The sequence below is a fragment of the Manis pentadactyla genome, chromosome 7 (genome assembly GCF_030020395.1).
Source record: "Manis pentadactyla isolate mManPen7 chromosome 7, mManPen7.hap1, whole genome shotgun sequence".
Taxonomy (NCBI): domain Eukaryota; kingdom Metazoa; phylum Chordata; class Mammalia; order Pholidota; family Manidae; genus Manis; species Manis pentadactyla.
Window position 1 is genome coordinate 116957046 of NC_080025.1, and position 14364 is coordinate 116971409.

The 14364-nt window shown below is 36.1% G+C and overlaps 1 protein-coding gene and 1 pseudogene across 9 annotated transcripts in view; both read left to right on the plus strand.

Moving 5' to 3' along the window:
• ST7 (suppression of tumorigenicity 7) overlaps window positions 1-14364 on the plus strand; it is a 263640-nt gene that overhangs the window by 59192 nt on the left and 190084 nt on the right. The window lies entirely within an intron of this gene.
• Window positions 8095-8215, plus strand: LOC118922677 (U6 spliceosomal RNA; annotated as a pseudogene).

Consider the following 14364-nt stretch of genomic DNA (forward strand, 5'->3'; position numbering starts at 1 on the left):
GAAATCTTGCTGTCATGGTTTCATTGGCTTGGAGTTCATATCACTCTGCTTTAGGTCATTCATAGCCTTTGTATTTTGGCTCTAATTACAAAGGAATTGGTCTCAGGAAAGGGACTCCTCTTAACTGGGTTATTCATCCTTAAGACCAGGGATGTCAGCATAGTCAAAACCAGGCCTCCAAGAGGGAGGGTGGGAGACAGGAATTCAGGCAGCCTCCCCAGAATGTGTTAATTGATGGGGTCTATTGTTGTGGGTTCTGTCGCAGTCCTTAAACCCTAAAATAGAAACTGGGAGAATCTGAGATGATACAGTTCACTACAAGGGAAAGGAGGGTTGACATTTTTTTTCTAAAAGGATAAAAAAGGTATTATGATAGCCCCTCCTCCATATTTTTACAAAAACTATAGACACTATATGCAGATTTAAAGGTTAAGAAATAATATTTATTTTTAAAGATGGATTTTTTTTTTTTTAACAGTGATTTTAGTTTTGATATGCTGGCTCGTGTCACAGTCCGGCAGCATCATATCTGTTGTAAAACTTATACAGTGAAATTGCTTTGGTGCAGGGCAGGCCCTGCACGGTGGGCTGGGCCAGACAGCACTTGTAGACAGCTAGAACTGGTATTTAAAAAATGATGATCAGCCTAAGTAATTTGAGGATTATTAATGTTGGATGTAGAATAATGTAACTTGTCAATGCAGTTGTACAGGCTCTGCAGAATGTTTTGTCATTATCCATAAGCAGAGGTGACAGGAATTTCTAAAGAGACTGAACCTGCTGGTCTAGAGCATTAAAAATTGGCAAGACACTGTATTTGTGGGGAGAAGGGTTAGGGCAGGAATTTAGGAAACACATATTATCTGACCTTTTCTTTCTGATCTTGTGTGGTCAGTGTTGTGTTCGTGTACAGCAGATGATTATTTGAAAATAGTACTCAAGAGAGCTAATAATCCTCAGTTCTTTTGTGTCTTCATTGGCTTTTTTTAAAGGGCTATTTTTGTTGCTTCACATGGAAGCTTCCCATTTCTGAAATGACCATGCTGCCTAATCAAGGTCAAGATAGAATAACAATGAGATGTAATGTCCCATTCAGCATGTGACAGTATTATTTTCAAATAATTCAAAATCTCAAATATTTTTTGAATTCACTTAATGGTGCATTTGCAATTATTGTTACCCAAGAAATAGAAACAGATTATTAAATGATAAAGATCATCCAGTTTCAGTTTAGTCATGGAATTTTCTTTATGTAGGAACTTGGGTATGGGCAGAAATATTTATCTACTATAGGTTAATTGGTCTTATTACTTTGTTTAGCTGGAAATGGAAGTGGAAACTCACTCTGGGAATCTGTGGATTCTTGTACTAGGGACTCTAATTAACATTGTCTGACCAGGTTTACTGAGCAGACATAGACTTTCTGGATCATCAAACCTGCTCTTTTGATAATATCACCCATGTGCTATGTGGTATGTTTGAAAATTGGTGGTTGCTGTTGGTCTCCATAGCTACCAGGTTATTGAACAGACAGAATAACATTCAGAAGGCAGAATACCATCATACAGGTGCTTGGCAATTTTACCGAGTATTCAGTTTTGTATCTTGTCCCAAAAGATCATAGGTAGCTTTGTACTGTCAGGGGTCCTTAAGTGTTGAGACCGGTCTGCCTTTTTAGATAAGGAGATACCTTAAATCTGCACTCAGAGTTAAGACAAATGTATTTTCTTTATGTTTTGAGGCAACTTTTGAGGCCTTAATTTCTACCTTTTAGAGACTATTTTATAGGCTGGAGTATTTAAAATATTCAGAAAAATAGTCACATTTGAAGTTCTAACTAGTTCAGAAGGGATCTTCCAAACCACTTAAGATATCCTACTACATTTTTATAATAAATACTTGTGTACAAAGGTATGCTAGATGCTGGAAAGGTCACTTTTTCCCCTAACATTGCTAATTTCATGATTCTTATCCTTGATTTCTGGTTGGGGCATCTTACTTGCATTGGATGCTTTTACTTTTTAAATTGAGGTGTGGTTTACATACAATAAAATGCATAAGTCAAAGTTTGCAGCTCAGTGGATTTTTGCCTATATTTACACCCATGGAACCAGTACCCAGGTTAAGATACTGCACATTTGTATTACTCCAGAAGTTCCCTTGTGATGACCCTTCCCAGTCAATATTACTACTCTTCACCAAAAGGTAATCACTCTGACTTGTGTTGCATTAGGGTCATGTGGAAAATGGCTTCTTAAAATCTTCTTTCTCTCCTCCTTACTCTTTGCCTGTAAGAAGGAAATATCAGTGTCTTCATTTTCAAATACTGGAATTTTTAAGTTGATTTTATGTTTTAGATCTTTGAGGTCAGGAATTTGCAGTGGCCTGGGTATCATGCTATAACATGTGCTGTCTTCCTGAGGTGGTATTGCTTGATTTGAATACCCAAAAGCCCCCGCTCCACTGCCACCTCCACACAACAAAGAGCCTTAACATGATGAATTTACCTGGAAGACTAGGCCCATGTTCAGCAAATTGAAAGACTTAACATAGTTATGGCAACAGAATTGATAAATGCTCTGTCTTAACATCATTTTAGTGAATATCTTCCAACATTGTTTCAAAGAAAATCTCCAGTAGTACCAGTCTCATTTTTTCTGACTTAGAGCTGAATCTCCAATAGTTGTGTAGATTGACCACAATCTATTTTGGGATTTTGTGTTGTGTGTAGATTAATCATTACAAAGCAGGAAATGTACCTTCTTGCTGTATTTTCACTGAACTTTTTCTTCACTGAAGTTTCCCATGTCTAAAAATGATAGTAGTGTGTATGCTGTGTATCTGCTTTGAGGAAATGCAATTTTAATTTCCATGGTAAAAGTAATTTAGGAAGAAAGTACTATCAATAAAATTTTGTTGAGGGGAGTGGTCATTAAAATGAATATTTTGGATAATTTGTTTAATGATTTTAAAAATCAATAAATTGAATGCCATCAAAAAAAATTTAATTTTCTCCAAAAAATTTATAAAGGGACAGAAACTTTTCATCTTTTCTTTTTGTGGAGTAAGGGAAACTGATTTTGTACTGTTGCCATTTGGTTACATCGTTCCAGATAAGGCCAGCTATTCTACAGAGTAAATACTTTTCATGTACAATGAATATTTGTCAATTAGCATTTATCTGGCTCAATCCTCCATCAAAATCGCTCCCAGGTTTAACATTTTTCAGGCCTCAAGGGTGCCATTTAAGATGTGCTGTGGTGGGAATTGTGCTTTGATCTAACATATTAATGTGCCTTCCAAAGAACCTCCCTTATTAGTGCAGTGAAGAGAGCAACACCTTACCTTTTGAAAATGGTATGCCCCAGGGGTAAATATAGTCATTTAATCCCTCCTCCCAAAAATTCGTTATAGTCATAATAAGTTAAAAAGAACATCTAGTGCATCTGTGAAAGGGAAAAGAATTCCAAGTCCCAGCAAAGTGGTAGCACTTAGTGAGCCTAGTGGTGATGGAGAAATGGTGGATGCATGTGTCAGGGTGTCAGTTTTTCTAGGTTTTGTGTGGCTGACCCGCAAGTCAATCCTGCCATTCTCTGAATTCTCCCATTCCCTTGGGTAGAGATAGTAGATGCTGGAAAGGATTGGGGTAGCTGCAATGTCCTGTGTGATTTATCTTCCATGGGACCAAAAGGTCAGCTGGTGCCTTTTATTTTCGTTACTGATGAATGCATTAAGTTCTACTGACAGCTTCTTAGTTTTAATACTGAGTGTGGCACCATGTTTCTAAGAACAATATAATTATCTCAAATTTTGGGCCATTGTGTGGGAGATAGTTAAATGAACATACTCTAGCAATATTAGGTCACGAAGAAACGGTATAATTAAACAGGCATCTCTTTGATAAGGAAACAATGAGTCACACTCTCTTTTTATGTGCATTTCAGGGCCATTCTTGGCAATCAGTCATATGTTAGATTAAAATTGGGTCTATTGTTTTTGTGTAATCTCTGTGAATTGGTTGAGATATTAGTAACTGTGGTCATTCAAAAATGGCCATTCACAATTGGACCATTTTCACTATGAAATAATGATATCAGAGACTGTTGTTTTTGCTGTTAGTACCTATGACATTTTAGTACTGTATTTTGTTTTCCCTTTTAACAGGTAATTTAGGAACATAACTATTTTCCTTTGTTATAACTTTACTCTGGCTGTTATTATTTAGCTGTATTGGAATTTAGTTGCTTTCAGCTTACTTAAAGCAAAAATGCAAATACTTGAGTATACACACAAAAACTTAGCCTCTAAGTCAGCAAACAGTTAATGTAAAAAAAAATATCACTTGACTTCAGACAAGCAGAATACCACAAACTATAAACTCACAAATATGGAAAAATAATAGATCACAGAGATTTATGTTGGGATGGTCATACAGGAGCCTGGGAAGCTAAAGCTCATAACATTTTTGACTTGTCTTACTGTGTCATCTTTTCTTTCCTTCTGAAGTAAAATTCTGAAGTGAAACTTTATTTTGCGTTTCTTGCCTATTAATAGTTAACATTGTAAACTTTAGTATCAAGAGAATATTTTTAAGCTATGTAAGATATCATTTTTTTTTCTTTTGGATATTTATATAGTTATTCTGTATAGAAATGGAATAAAAATACTTAGTGGTTATTTTTAAATTCTCAGATTACTTATTTTCACTTGAGTATTGGTTTCCCTAATTGTTAGTCACTAGTTTTTTCATCAGAAATAACACATGAGTTTTCAGTGATCTGTTGTTTTCACTGTCACAATGGACCAGATTCATATCCTGTATAAACTGTGGGGAGTCTATGGAGAAAAGTGACCGTATATGGAAACTTTCCCCATAGAATCCCCATAGAGTTACACAGGATGTTAATAGGATTCATTGTTGTTACAGAGTCTGTGTTGGAAAAATCACTGATAATGTCTATTTTTAACATTAATAATAGTCATCACATTATTATATTCACATGTATATGTGATATAATGTTCACATCACATATATTATGTTCAAATGATATTAAACTTTCAATAGGAGACCATATGGAACACAAAAATATGAATTGTATGTTCATTTTTTAAATAGTTTTTTAAGAGTATTGATATCCCACCATTTTCCCCCCCCCCAGTCAGTAGAGTTTGGAAACTATTTGTGGCAAATGTTTATAAATCATTCATTAACATGCTTATGAATGTGTTTTTATTTAGAAAATATACAACTTTTGAATTATTTAAAAGCTCTATAATGTACTCACATTTGCTGTGTTAGAATAGTGAATTCTAATATTTTTTCTATAGAGATTTTACTTAATAATAGACAAACAATTGAACCGAATGACAGAGATACAGTTTAATACATGTAGAAAGGCAGCAACCATATGCCAGACACAGTGACTAAATGCAGAGACTCTTGTGCTCTGTTGCCTGTATTCAGATCACCTCTACCACATTCTACCAGGGTTTGGTCGGTCATCTACCATTGTAGCTCTTCTAGCCCAAAGTGTGGCTTATCCAATGAACTGTTGGTTTTAGGGAGATCTGCCTTTTTTGGGCCAGGACAGCTACATGGAAGTTGGGCTTATCAAGAATCATCTGTGGAGAGTGGCCTCCAGTAGTGGGAAAGACTGGCTGAAGAAAGGGAAATGTCACTTTCTAAGACTGGGTGGAAGGTCCATCACGGGAATCTTCAAAAAGACCCAGGAAGCGATCTGAACAGAGGAGACTGCATGAAAACGGATGAAATGGGTCAGGGATGGCAAATGCCCAGTTTATTTCTCCCTACTAGTTACCCCTGGGGCAGGCATTACTAACTGGTCATAGCACTCTTGTAGGATTGGCCTAAGCCATTGAAGGCTGGGATGTTTTCCATGTAAAACACTTTATCTATCTATGCAAGTGTTTTCCACATTAGCATGAATAATAGTCACATAAATAAATACTTAAATAAACTTGCAAACGATTACTGAATTAAGAAAAAAATTAGTAATCTTGAGTGTTCCAGTAATATCCCTTTAGATATAAGATACTGTCATTCTGTTTCACATAGTGTTTTTCAGTAATGTCAATGGGTTAATGATTCAGAGCCACCATTGGTCTCTATTGAATGAAATTTGCACCAGTTGAAGGCATACCCTCAGAGTGTACCTAACATAACTAAACTTGGTACCTAACATAAACTAAACACTTTTTCTTTAAAATTTGAATCTACTGTGACTTAATGTAGTATCATTGAAAACAAGATGTGTGGGCTTTATATGGCATTAATATTGAGTTTAATTAAATTTTCTAGGCTAAGGAGTTTATCACACATAACTGGCCCATTACAGGAACATGTCAGTAGAACAACTCTTACCTGTCACCCTTTTGAACAGGAACAGGTGACACTTACAGAATACATATGGACTTTTACTACTAGCCCCAAATTTGTTAGAGGTGACTGCCATATACTGATACTTTGCTGTATACTGATAACTTGACTACATCTCATCTAAATTCACTGATCATTTTTTAAGATTATTAAGTAAAAATGAGGTATTATAATCACCAGTGTATTTAAAGCAGGAAAGTAATTGATTTTTTCTTTTTTTTTACCAGTCCTGATATAATTTTAGGAATTGGAAAAATTATTTTCTGTTTCCTTGTGAGAGTTTCAGACCATTAAGATTCAGGTTCATTGACATATTTTGGAGAGTAGTGAGCCTGATTGGAATGCATATAGATGAGCAATCACAATGACTCCATAAGAGTATTATTTAACTTCCTTCATTCCTGGCTACTTCTAGAACACTCAGGGTTAGTGGGAAGCTTTGGTAGGTATTGGCCTGGTGATACTCATGAATAGTCTAAGCATCTGAAACTTTCCTAGACTTATTTTAGTATAATGGTGTTTCTTTTATCTATTGCTATATCTAACAAACCACCCCAAAACATAGTGGCTTAAAATAGGCATTTATTATATTTCACAGTTCCATGGGTGGACTGGGCCTGCTGGTGGTTCTCATATAGGGTCTGTAATGCAGTTGCAGCCGGATGTCTGTTGAGACTGCAGTCACTTAAAGGCTCGCCTGAGCTGGAGGGTCAGGATAGCTCTCCCGCACGGATATCAGGGGAGGCTGGCTGTTGACTTGGGGCTCAGTTTGGGTTGTAGCAGGGATACCTATATTTGACTTCTCTATGAGGTTCAAGTTTCTCACAGCATGGCGGTGGGTTGTGGAGCATTCTAAGAGACCTAGGTGGTGGTTTCTTATGACCTAGTTTGGAAGTCTCAGAAGTCATTTCCACCAGATTGTATTGGCCAAGTAAGTCACAAAGACAAGCCCAGATTCAGAGGGAAGAGAACTAGATTCCTTTTCTTCTGATGAGGGAGTGGCAAGGTCATATTGCAGAAGGGTAAGCAGGATGGAAAATATTGTGGCTGTCTTTGGAAAATGCAGTTTGCCACAAGTGGTTTCCAAACTTTGCTCCGTGAAGGTGGTTCCTCCGAGGTGCTGCTTGGATTCTCTAAACAGAAGTCTGCAATTTTTTTTCCATAAAGGGCCAGATAGTGAATATTTCAGACTGTGGACCATACATTCTTTTTTGCAGCTACTCACTTATGTTACTGTAGCAGAAAGCAGCCAAAAACGAATGAATGTGGCTGTGTTCCAATAAAACTTTGTGTATGGACACAGAAATTTGAATTTCATATAATTTTCACAAATCAAAAAATATTCTTCTTCCTTTGTTTTTTGCCTGACCATTTAAAAATATAAAAAAAAATATTCTCAGATCAAAGGCTGGACAGAATCAGATGGTCAGTGGACTCTGGCCCATGGGCCTTAGTTTGCTGACCCTGGGTTTTAGTATTTGATTTGAATTTCACTTTTAATTATTAGAAAACTAAAAGAACAACAGACACACTTGCATATTAAAAATAACGAATTTGACATAGTGGGTACTATTGATAAACTTACGTTTTTACTGGTTGACTTTATTATTAAATATTATAAATTTAAACTTATAAATATATGTCTATTTTACATACTGGACTCTTACATAATGTTTTGTTTAAAATAAAATGTGTTAGTGCTCTCCTCGGCAGCACATATACCAAAAAAAACTTTGGATCAATATAGAGAAGATTAGCATGGCCCTCACACAAGGATGACACACAAATTTGTGAAGCAGTCCATTAAAAAAAATTTTTTTTTCTTCAATATGAGTGAAAGAAAAAAATAGAACAAAACCCTAAGACATTTGAAGACTTCAATTCTAGTGTGTTATCAGAATAACTCTAGGTGACAAAAGTAAGACAAGATATGGAAACCTGTTTGATTCAATTTCACAAATATTTAAATGCAGCAGGAGCATGTGATAAGAGAAAAGAGAACAAAAGCTTTCAAGAGATTTATGTTTAACTGGATATGGGGGTATTACAGTGAGAGAGGGAGAGCAGAGAGGATATTAATATTAAAACTCTGTTTCTCATTCAGTTTAGGCCAGTGTAGATGACATTATTTTGGAGATTGTATTTGAGATTCTTTGAGATTATTTTACCAGTGCCCATGAATCAAAGGAAATATTTGTTCTTATTGGAATTGGCATTGAATAATATGCAGAATATGACAAGGGAAACCAATTTTTTCTTTAAATAATTTTATTGAAGGACAGTTTCCTATGTATCTAAAAAGGTGTCTATTTAAAATGTTCAGTTTGATGAATTTTGGCAAAAGCATATAAATATGTAATCATCATTATCATCACAATCAAGATATAGAACACTTCCATTCCCCCTAAAAGTTCCCTTGTGTCCCTTTGTAATTTCTTTGTCTCTTAAATTTCATATATATAGGATCATATAATGTAACTACTTTTGTTTATGACTTCTTTTGTTTAGCGTAAGGTTTTTAGCCATTTTGTGGCTCTTGGTAGTTATTTCTTTTTATTACTGAGTATTAGAAATAAATAATTGGCTCAGCCATTTGCCCATTGATGGTGAGTTGTTTCCTGTCTTCAATTTTTATGAATTAAGCTGCTGTAATCACTCATGTATAATTCTCTCTGTGGACATGTTTTCATTTTCTTGGGTAGAGATCTAGAAATGCAATTGTTGAGGAACTGTCAAACTGTTTTCTGAAATGGTTGTACTTTTTCATATTCCCATCAGCAATGTGTGGGGGTTCAGTTGCATCGTGTCCTTGACAATACTTGCTATTATTCATCTTTCTAATTTTAGCTAGTCTAGTGGATGTGTAGTGGTGTATTGTGATCTTAATTTGCATTTCTCTAATTCTTAAGGATGTTGACATGTTTTCATGTGTTTTTTGGCCATTGAGATTTACTTTTATTGATGAAGTGTATGTTCAAATACTTAGCTTGTTTTAAAAATTGGGTAGTCTGTCTATTATTGAGTTTTGAGAGTTCTTTATGTATTTTGATGCAAGTCCCTTGCTAGATTATCTATTGACACTATTTTCTTACAGTCTATAGCTTTCTTAATGATGTTAAGTTTTTAGTTTTGGTAAAGTCCAGTTTTTCAATTTCTTGTGTCCTGTTCAATTCAGCAAGTTTGACAATTTTACACACCTCTGTAAGCAACACCATCATAAGGTATAGAGCCTCAGATTCCCTTGTGTCCCATCCAGTTTTCCTCCTCAACAGGCAATATTTTCTGATTTTTATAATTTAAGATTAGTTTTGCCTTGGACTTTATATATATGGAATTACAGTTTGTATTATTTTATGCCAGTACTTGCCGATGATGTTTTTCAATGCCCAACACCTGTTCAAAACACTTTCAGTGACTCTTCATTGCTTTCTGAACTAAATATAAACTTTTTACTTGGGTGTTCAAAACTATCCACCATATGGTCCCAACTTTTCTCCTCTGTTTTAACTCCCACTACTACTCTGTATATTTGTTTTTTTCCTGAGTATCTTTTCTTGTGTTGGGCCTTTTTGGATCTTACCCGTTTCCAGCTATCCAAATCTTAACCACTCTTTCACTCCTTCAAGTTCAGTTAGGTACCAGTTATTCCATGAGTTTTCCTCCTAAAATGATTCTTAACCACTTTAATTTTTAACCTTCATTCCATGATCATCACCATGGGCATGTCTTTTACACACAGAACAGATTCTCAACTCCTTTTCCAGCATCATCCTACCCCTGTCACTTTGCCCCCCTAGTCACTGCCCCCTACCAGAAAGCATCCCACATTTTTGCATACCCTGTTGCACTTTATAATGGAGGGTGCATGGTTCTTGTTTTGTATGCTCTGGAGCCTGACTTCTGGGCTAGAATCCTCATTCTAACAGCTGTGTGCCCTTGAGTAGGTTAACTTCTATGTACTTCCCCTTCTGTAAGATGAGCATATGTATAGTACTATGTACTGAGGCTGCTGTGAATTTTAAATGTCATAAAATTTTCTTACCTATTATTAGTTATTGTTAGAGTCTTTTATGTCATAGCCTTATCCTTCCAATTGCATTACATTTTCCCTAGGACTTGGATTTACTTGTCTTAGTGGCTCCAAAACTAAATATTAAAAGTAATTTGTCCATTTAATAGTTTTCTGTATAAAGTCTATGATGTGTTGAGAAAGTTATTTAAAGATTGAACATTAGTGGTTCTGGGCTTTATGTTTACTTCACTTAACACCTGTGCTTAATCTCATCTCTCAGAGTGTCTTGCTTACTAAAGTAAACACAGTAATGTTAGTATCCATCTTTTTATTAAGGGAAATATAAATGGAATTCATCATTTAACTCATCCCAAGCTTGATACTTCAGGAGAATCTTCTAAATACAAATAATCATTCCCAAGTTTATCTGGTTTATATGTTTGCATTTTTTTTTGTTGGATTTCTTGAAGTCATGCATATCTGTAATTTTTTTTAGAGCTTTATTATAGTTTGATATACATGCTGCAGCATGTTTTGCATTGTTTAATCGCCAGTTAAATGGATTAAGTGGCATTTGGTAAACTCCTCTTGATTTTTAATTGGGATGGACAGTATTATCACTAAGCAGAATGATCAGGAAATAATATGTGTTTACTTTTGGGTTTGTTTCTTTTAGGTTGGATACTTGTATATTTCAGAGATTTTTTTGTTTGGCTCTGTAAGGGCTACAGGCAGCAGCATTGCCACTTACCCAGTATTTCAGCATATTATGAAAGACTTACTGTGGCATTGCAACATGCCTAGTTTCCCATCAAGCTTTCACTGTGCAAGATATTCTATGCCTACACTTCATCCCATGCAGAGGATTGGAGAGTTGGGTGTTTTAGATATGAAATACCTGGGTCCCTGAGTCCTTGGGTCATCATCTGTGGGGTGATCACCAGCTGCACACCTGACTATACCCGTTTGTTTTTAATATTAAATTGACCTTTCCAGGCTTTCTTGTTGAGGAAGTTGGAGTCTGCATAACACCAGCTGTGTGTGGTGTCAGACTGGAACAATAATTCTGGGATGCAGAGTATGGTTCGCCTTTGTTTCCTGAAATTGTGCATTGATTTCTTTTGTCACTAGAATATTTCAAATGAATGAAAGCAACATTTTCTATTTTTAGCTTTTTGTTTAGGGGGATAGACTTCTTTATAAAGTAAATAATTCACCTGCATAGGAAATATTTCCATTCTAACTATTGTTGCCAGCATGAGAACAATTTTTCACAAGTTTTCAGTATTGTCTCTACCTGACATTAAAAATTTTTTTTTTAATTTTGGTATCATTATTCTACAATTACATGAGGAACATTATGTTTACTAGACTCCCCCCATCACCAAGTCCCCACCACATACCCCATTGCAATCACTGTCCACAGCGTAGTAAGATGCTGTAGAATCACTACTTGTCTTCTCTGTGTTGCACAGCCCTCCCCGTGCCCCCCCACATTATACATGCTAATCATAATGCCCCCTTTCTCCCCCACCCCTTATCCTTCCCTTCCCACCAATCTTCCCCAGTCCCTTTCCCTTTGGTAACTGTTAGTCCATTCTTGGGTTCTGTGAGTCTGCTGCTATTTTGCTCCTTCAGTTTTTTTCTTTCTTCTTATACTCCACAGATGAGTGAAATCATTTTCTACCTAACATTTTTAAGTAGAAAAACTGAATTATGTTTATAGTGTTAATTTCTTCTTTCCTTTGACATTGAATATACTCTCATTTATAACTTCAAAAAATTAGGGTTAGCCTTTTTTTTCTTTTTGGAGTAAATTCTTCATAGACACTCCTCAGGGAATTTGTTAGTTCAGTATCTAATATGAACCAGCAAAATATTTTCTGCTAATATGAACAACCAAATGACTGGGAATTCTTAAGAAGCATTCAAAGAAATATATAGCTTCATGCCTGTTTCATAAACCACTCTGGAGATTTCTTAGGCTATTAGCATTAAAAGCCTGAGATACTGGTTTTTCTTTTTCTGACCTAGATTGCATTTATGGAGGTCCCAGGCTGACAAGTGAAATAGGTACTTGCTATCTAAAAAATCTTTTTGGGAATTGTTTCTTACAATTTGGGAAGCTCATTGCACTCATTAAGACTTGGCGTTCCTGTGTTTTGTTAGAAGTCTGTACTTCTGAAGTACTAACATTTCTGTTCTGCCTCTCATGCAGTGAGCCACATCCCCAGTGTGAACAGTCCTCTGTGGCAGTAAAGGCACTGTTATCAGTGATTGGATGTCAGCCCAAGGGATGCAGCATATTTTGTCATTTGTATTGTAGGGGCCTCAAAAATGTACACCATATACACCATGTCTGGAGTACAGGACAGCATGACACATGTCATGCATCGATAGAACATGGATAGGACACTGCTGGGTATTATATTCATTTAGCTGTCTGGACTTTGATTGTTTTGCTTTTGAAAATTGGTGGTAGAAATAAAGCTAAATGCCAGCTGTGCTAGGTTTTGTACTCTTACTTTCCTTTCCAACCACTGTGAAAATGAGACATGGCCATTTAAACTGACTTTTCAGAGAACCCTGTGTTGAAGAGAAAGGAAGCAGGTCAGGAGCCTTTGGGTGGCTATTATGTCTTTCTGTGGAGCAACCATATGTCGCATTCATATACTTTTGGGTTTGGCTTCCCATTTTGTATTTTGGAACAGAGGTTGCATAATAAGAAAATGCCCTGCATTAGTAGAAAAAACCCAATTGCTTGAATCTCCCAATCCAATCTAAGTTTAAAATTCTTCCCTCTGGGTGGGAGTAGTAGAAGTGGTAAGCATCAGACTTTTGTTTCCAAGCCAGTGTTCAACCTCTCAGCTTAAAGGCCTGATGTACTCTCGCAAACTCCAACACGTTGCCTCCTAATGTTTCTCCCGCCTTCTAAGCAGATTTAAAAGCAGTTGGTTGGATCCAGAATTCTGACTCTAGGAGCGCTGACAATATAAGTAGAGTGGGCGGCTGTGCCCTGAACAGCTGCTGGGGAAGCCACCTGGGCAGCCAGAGCAATGGCCTGTGCCATGTTTTGTGAGACAGGCTTCCCCCTAAACATTGGTATTTTATAGTGGTGTTTAGAAGAATTTGGCATTTGGGAGCAAGGTCCTGTGACCTTGTATTTTATGTGAAAATACACAGCATTGCCTTTTTATGTTATGCCCTTTAATGTACAGTCCTACCACAAAAGTTTCCTGAGGAGAGCCAATTTCAAGCTGAAGAGGAAAACATTTTATGATGTCATTAAATGAGCAAGGCACTCAAATGTAGCGGATTAGAATGAGGTTGGAAACAGACGACCCAATGGTAAATGACTGATCCAAAAAGGTTGATCTTTGTCTCCACCATCACCTGTTGCCTTGATTGGACTTGAGTTACCAATAGACAGTTTCTTTCAGAATCAGGATACTTGAGTGCTGTGATCCTTTCAAATTTTACTGGAGATGGGTGAAATATTTTATTCATTTTTCATAAAACTATTTAAATTATCTGTTATATGTTCAGCATACTGTGTTGCATTTAATTTAAGATTTCTTTTCTTTATTGTTCTTTTGTTCCCTAAGGGCTTTTGCTAGTTTATGCTTCTGAATGTGTGAGGGAGGGACTTTTAATTATATGGCAAATAGCACAATCTTGAATTTCATGAAATTATTTTTAGATATTTAGTAATAGAAATTATTTTAGGTACTCAGCTTTAGTTTGAGTCCAACATCAGACATTTAGAGTTTAGCTCATCACTTCCCAACATTTAAGCTTTCTAGTCTTAATGGTAAATGGATGCTTTGGGAAATAATTTACTGCAGTAGGCTTCTAGGGATATCAGTGTTAGTTTATATAGGAATAATAGTGAGCCCAGACTGCATTGAAATAGTTGTTTCAGATATTTATGCTCAGTGTGTAGAGATGTTGAGGG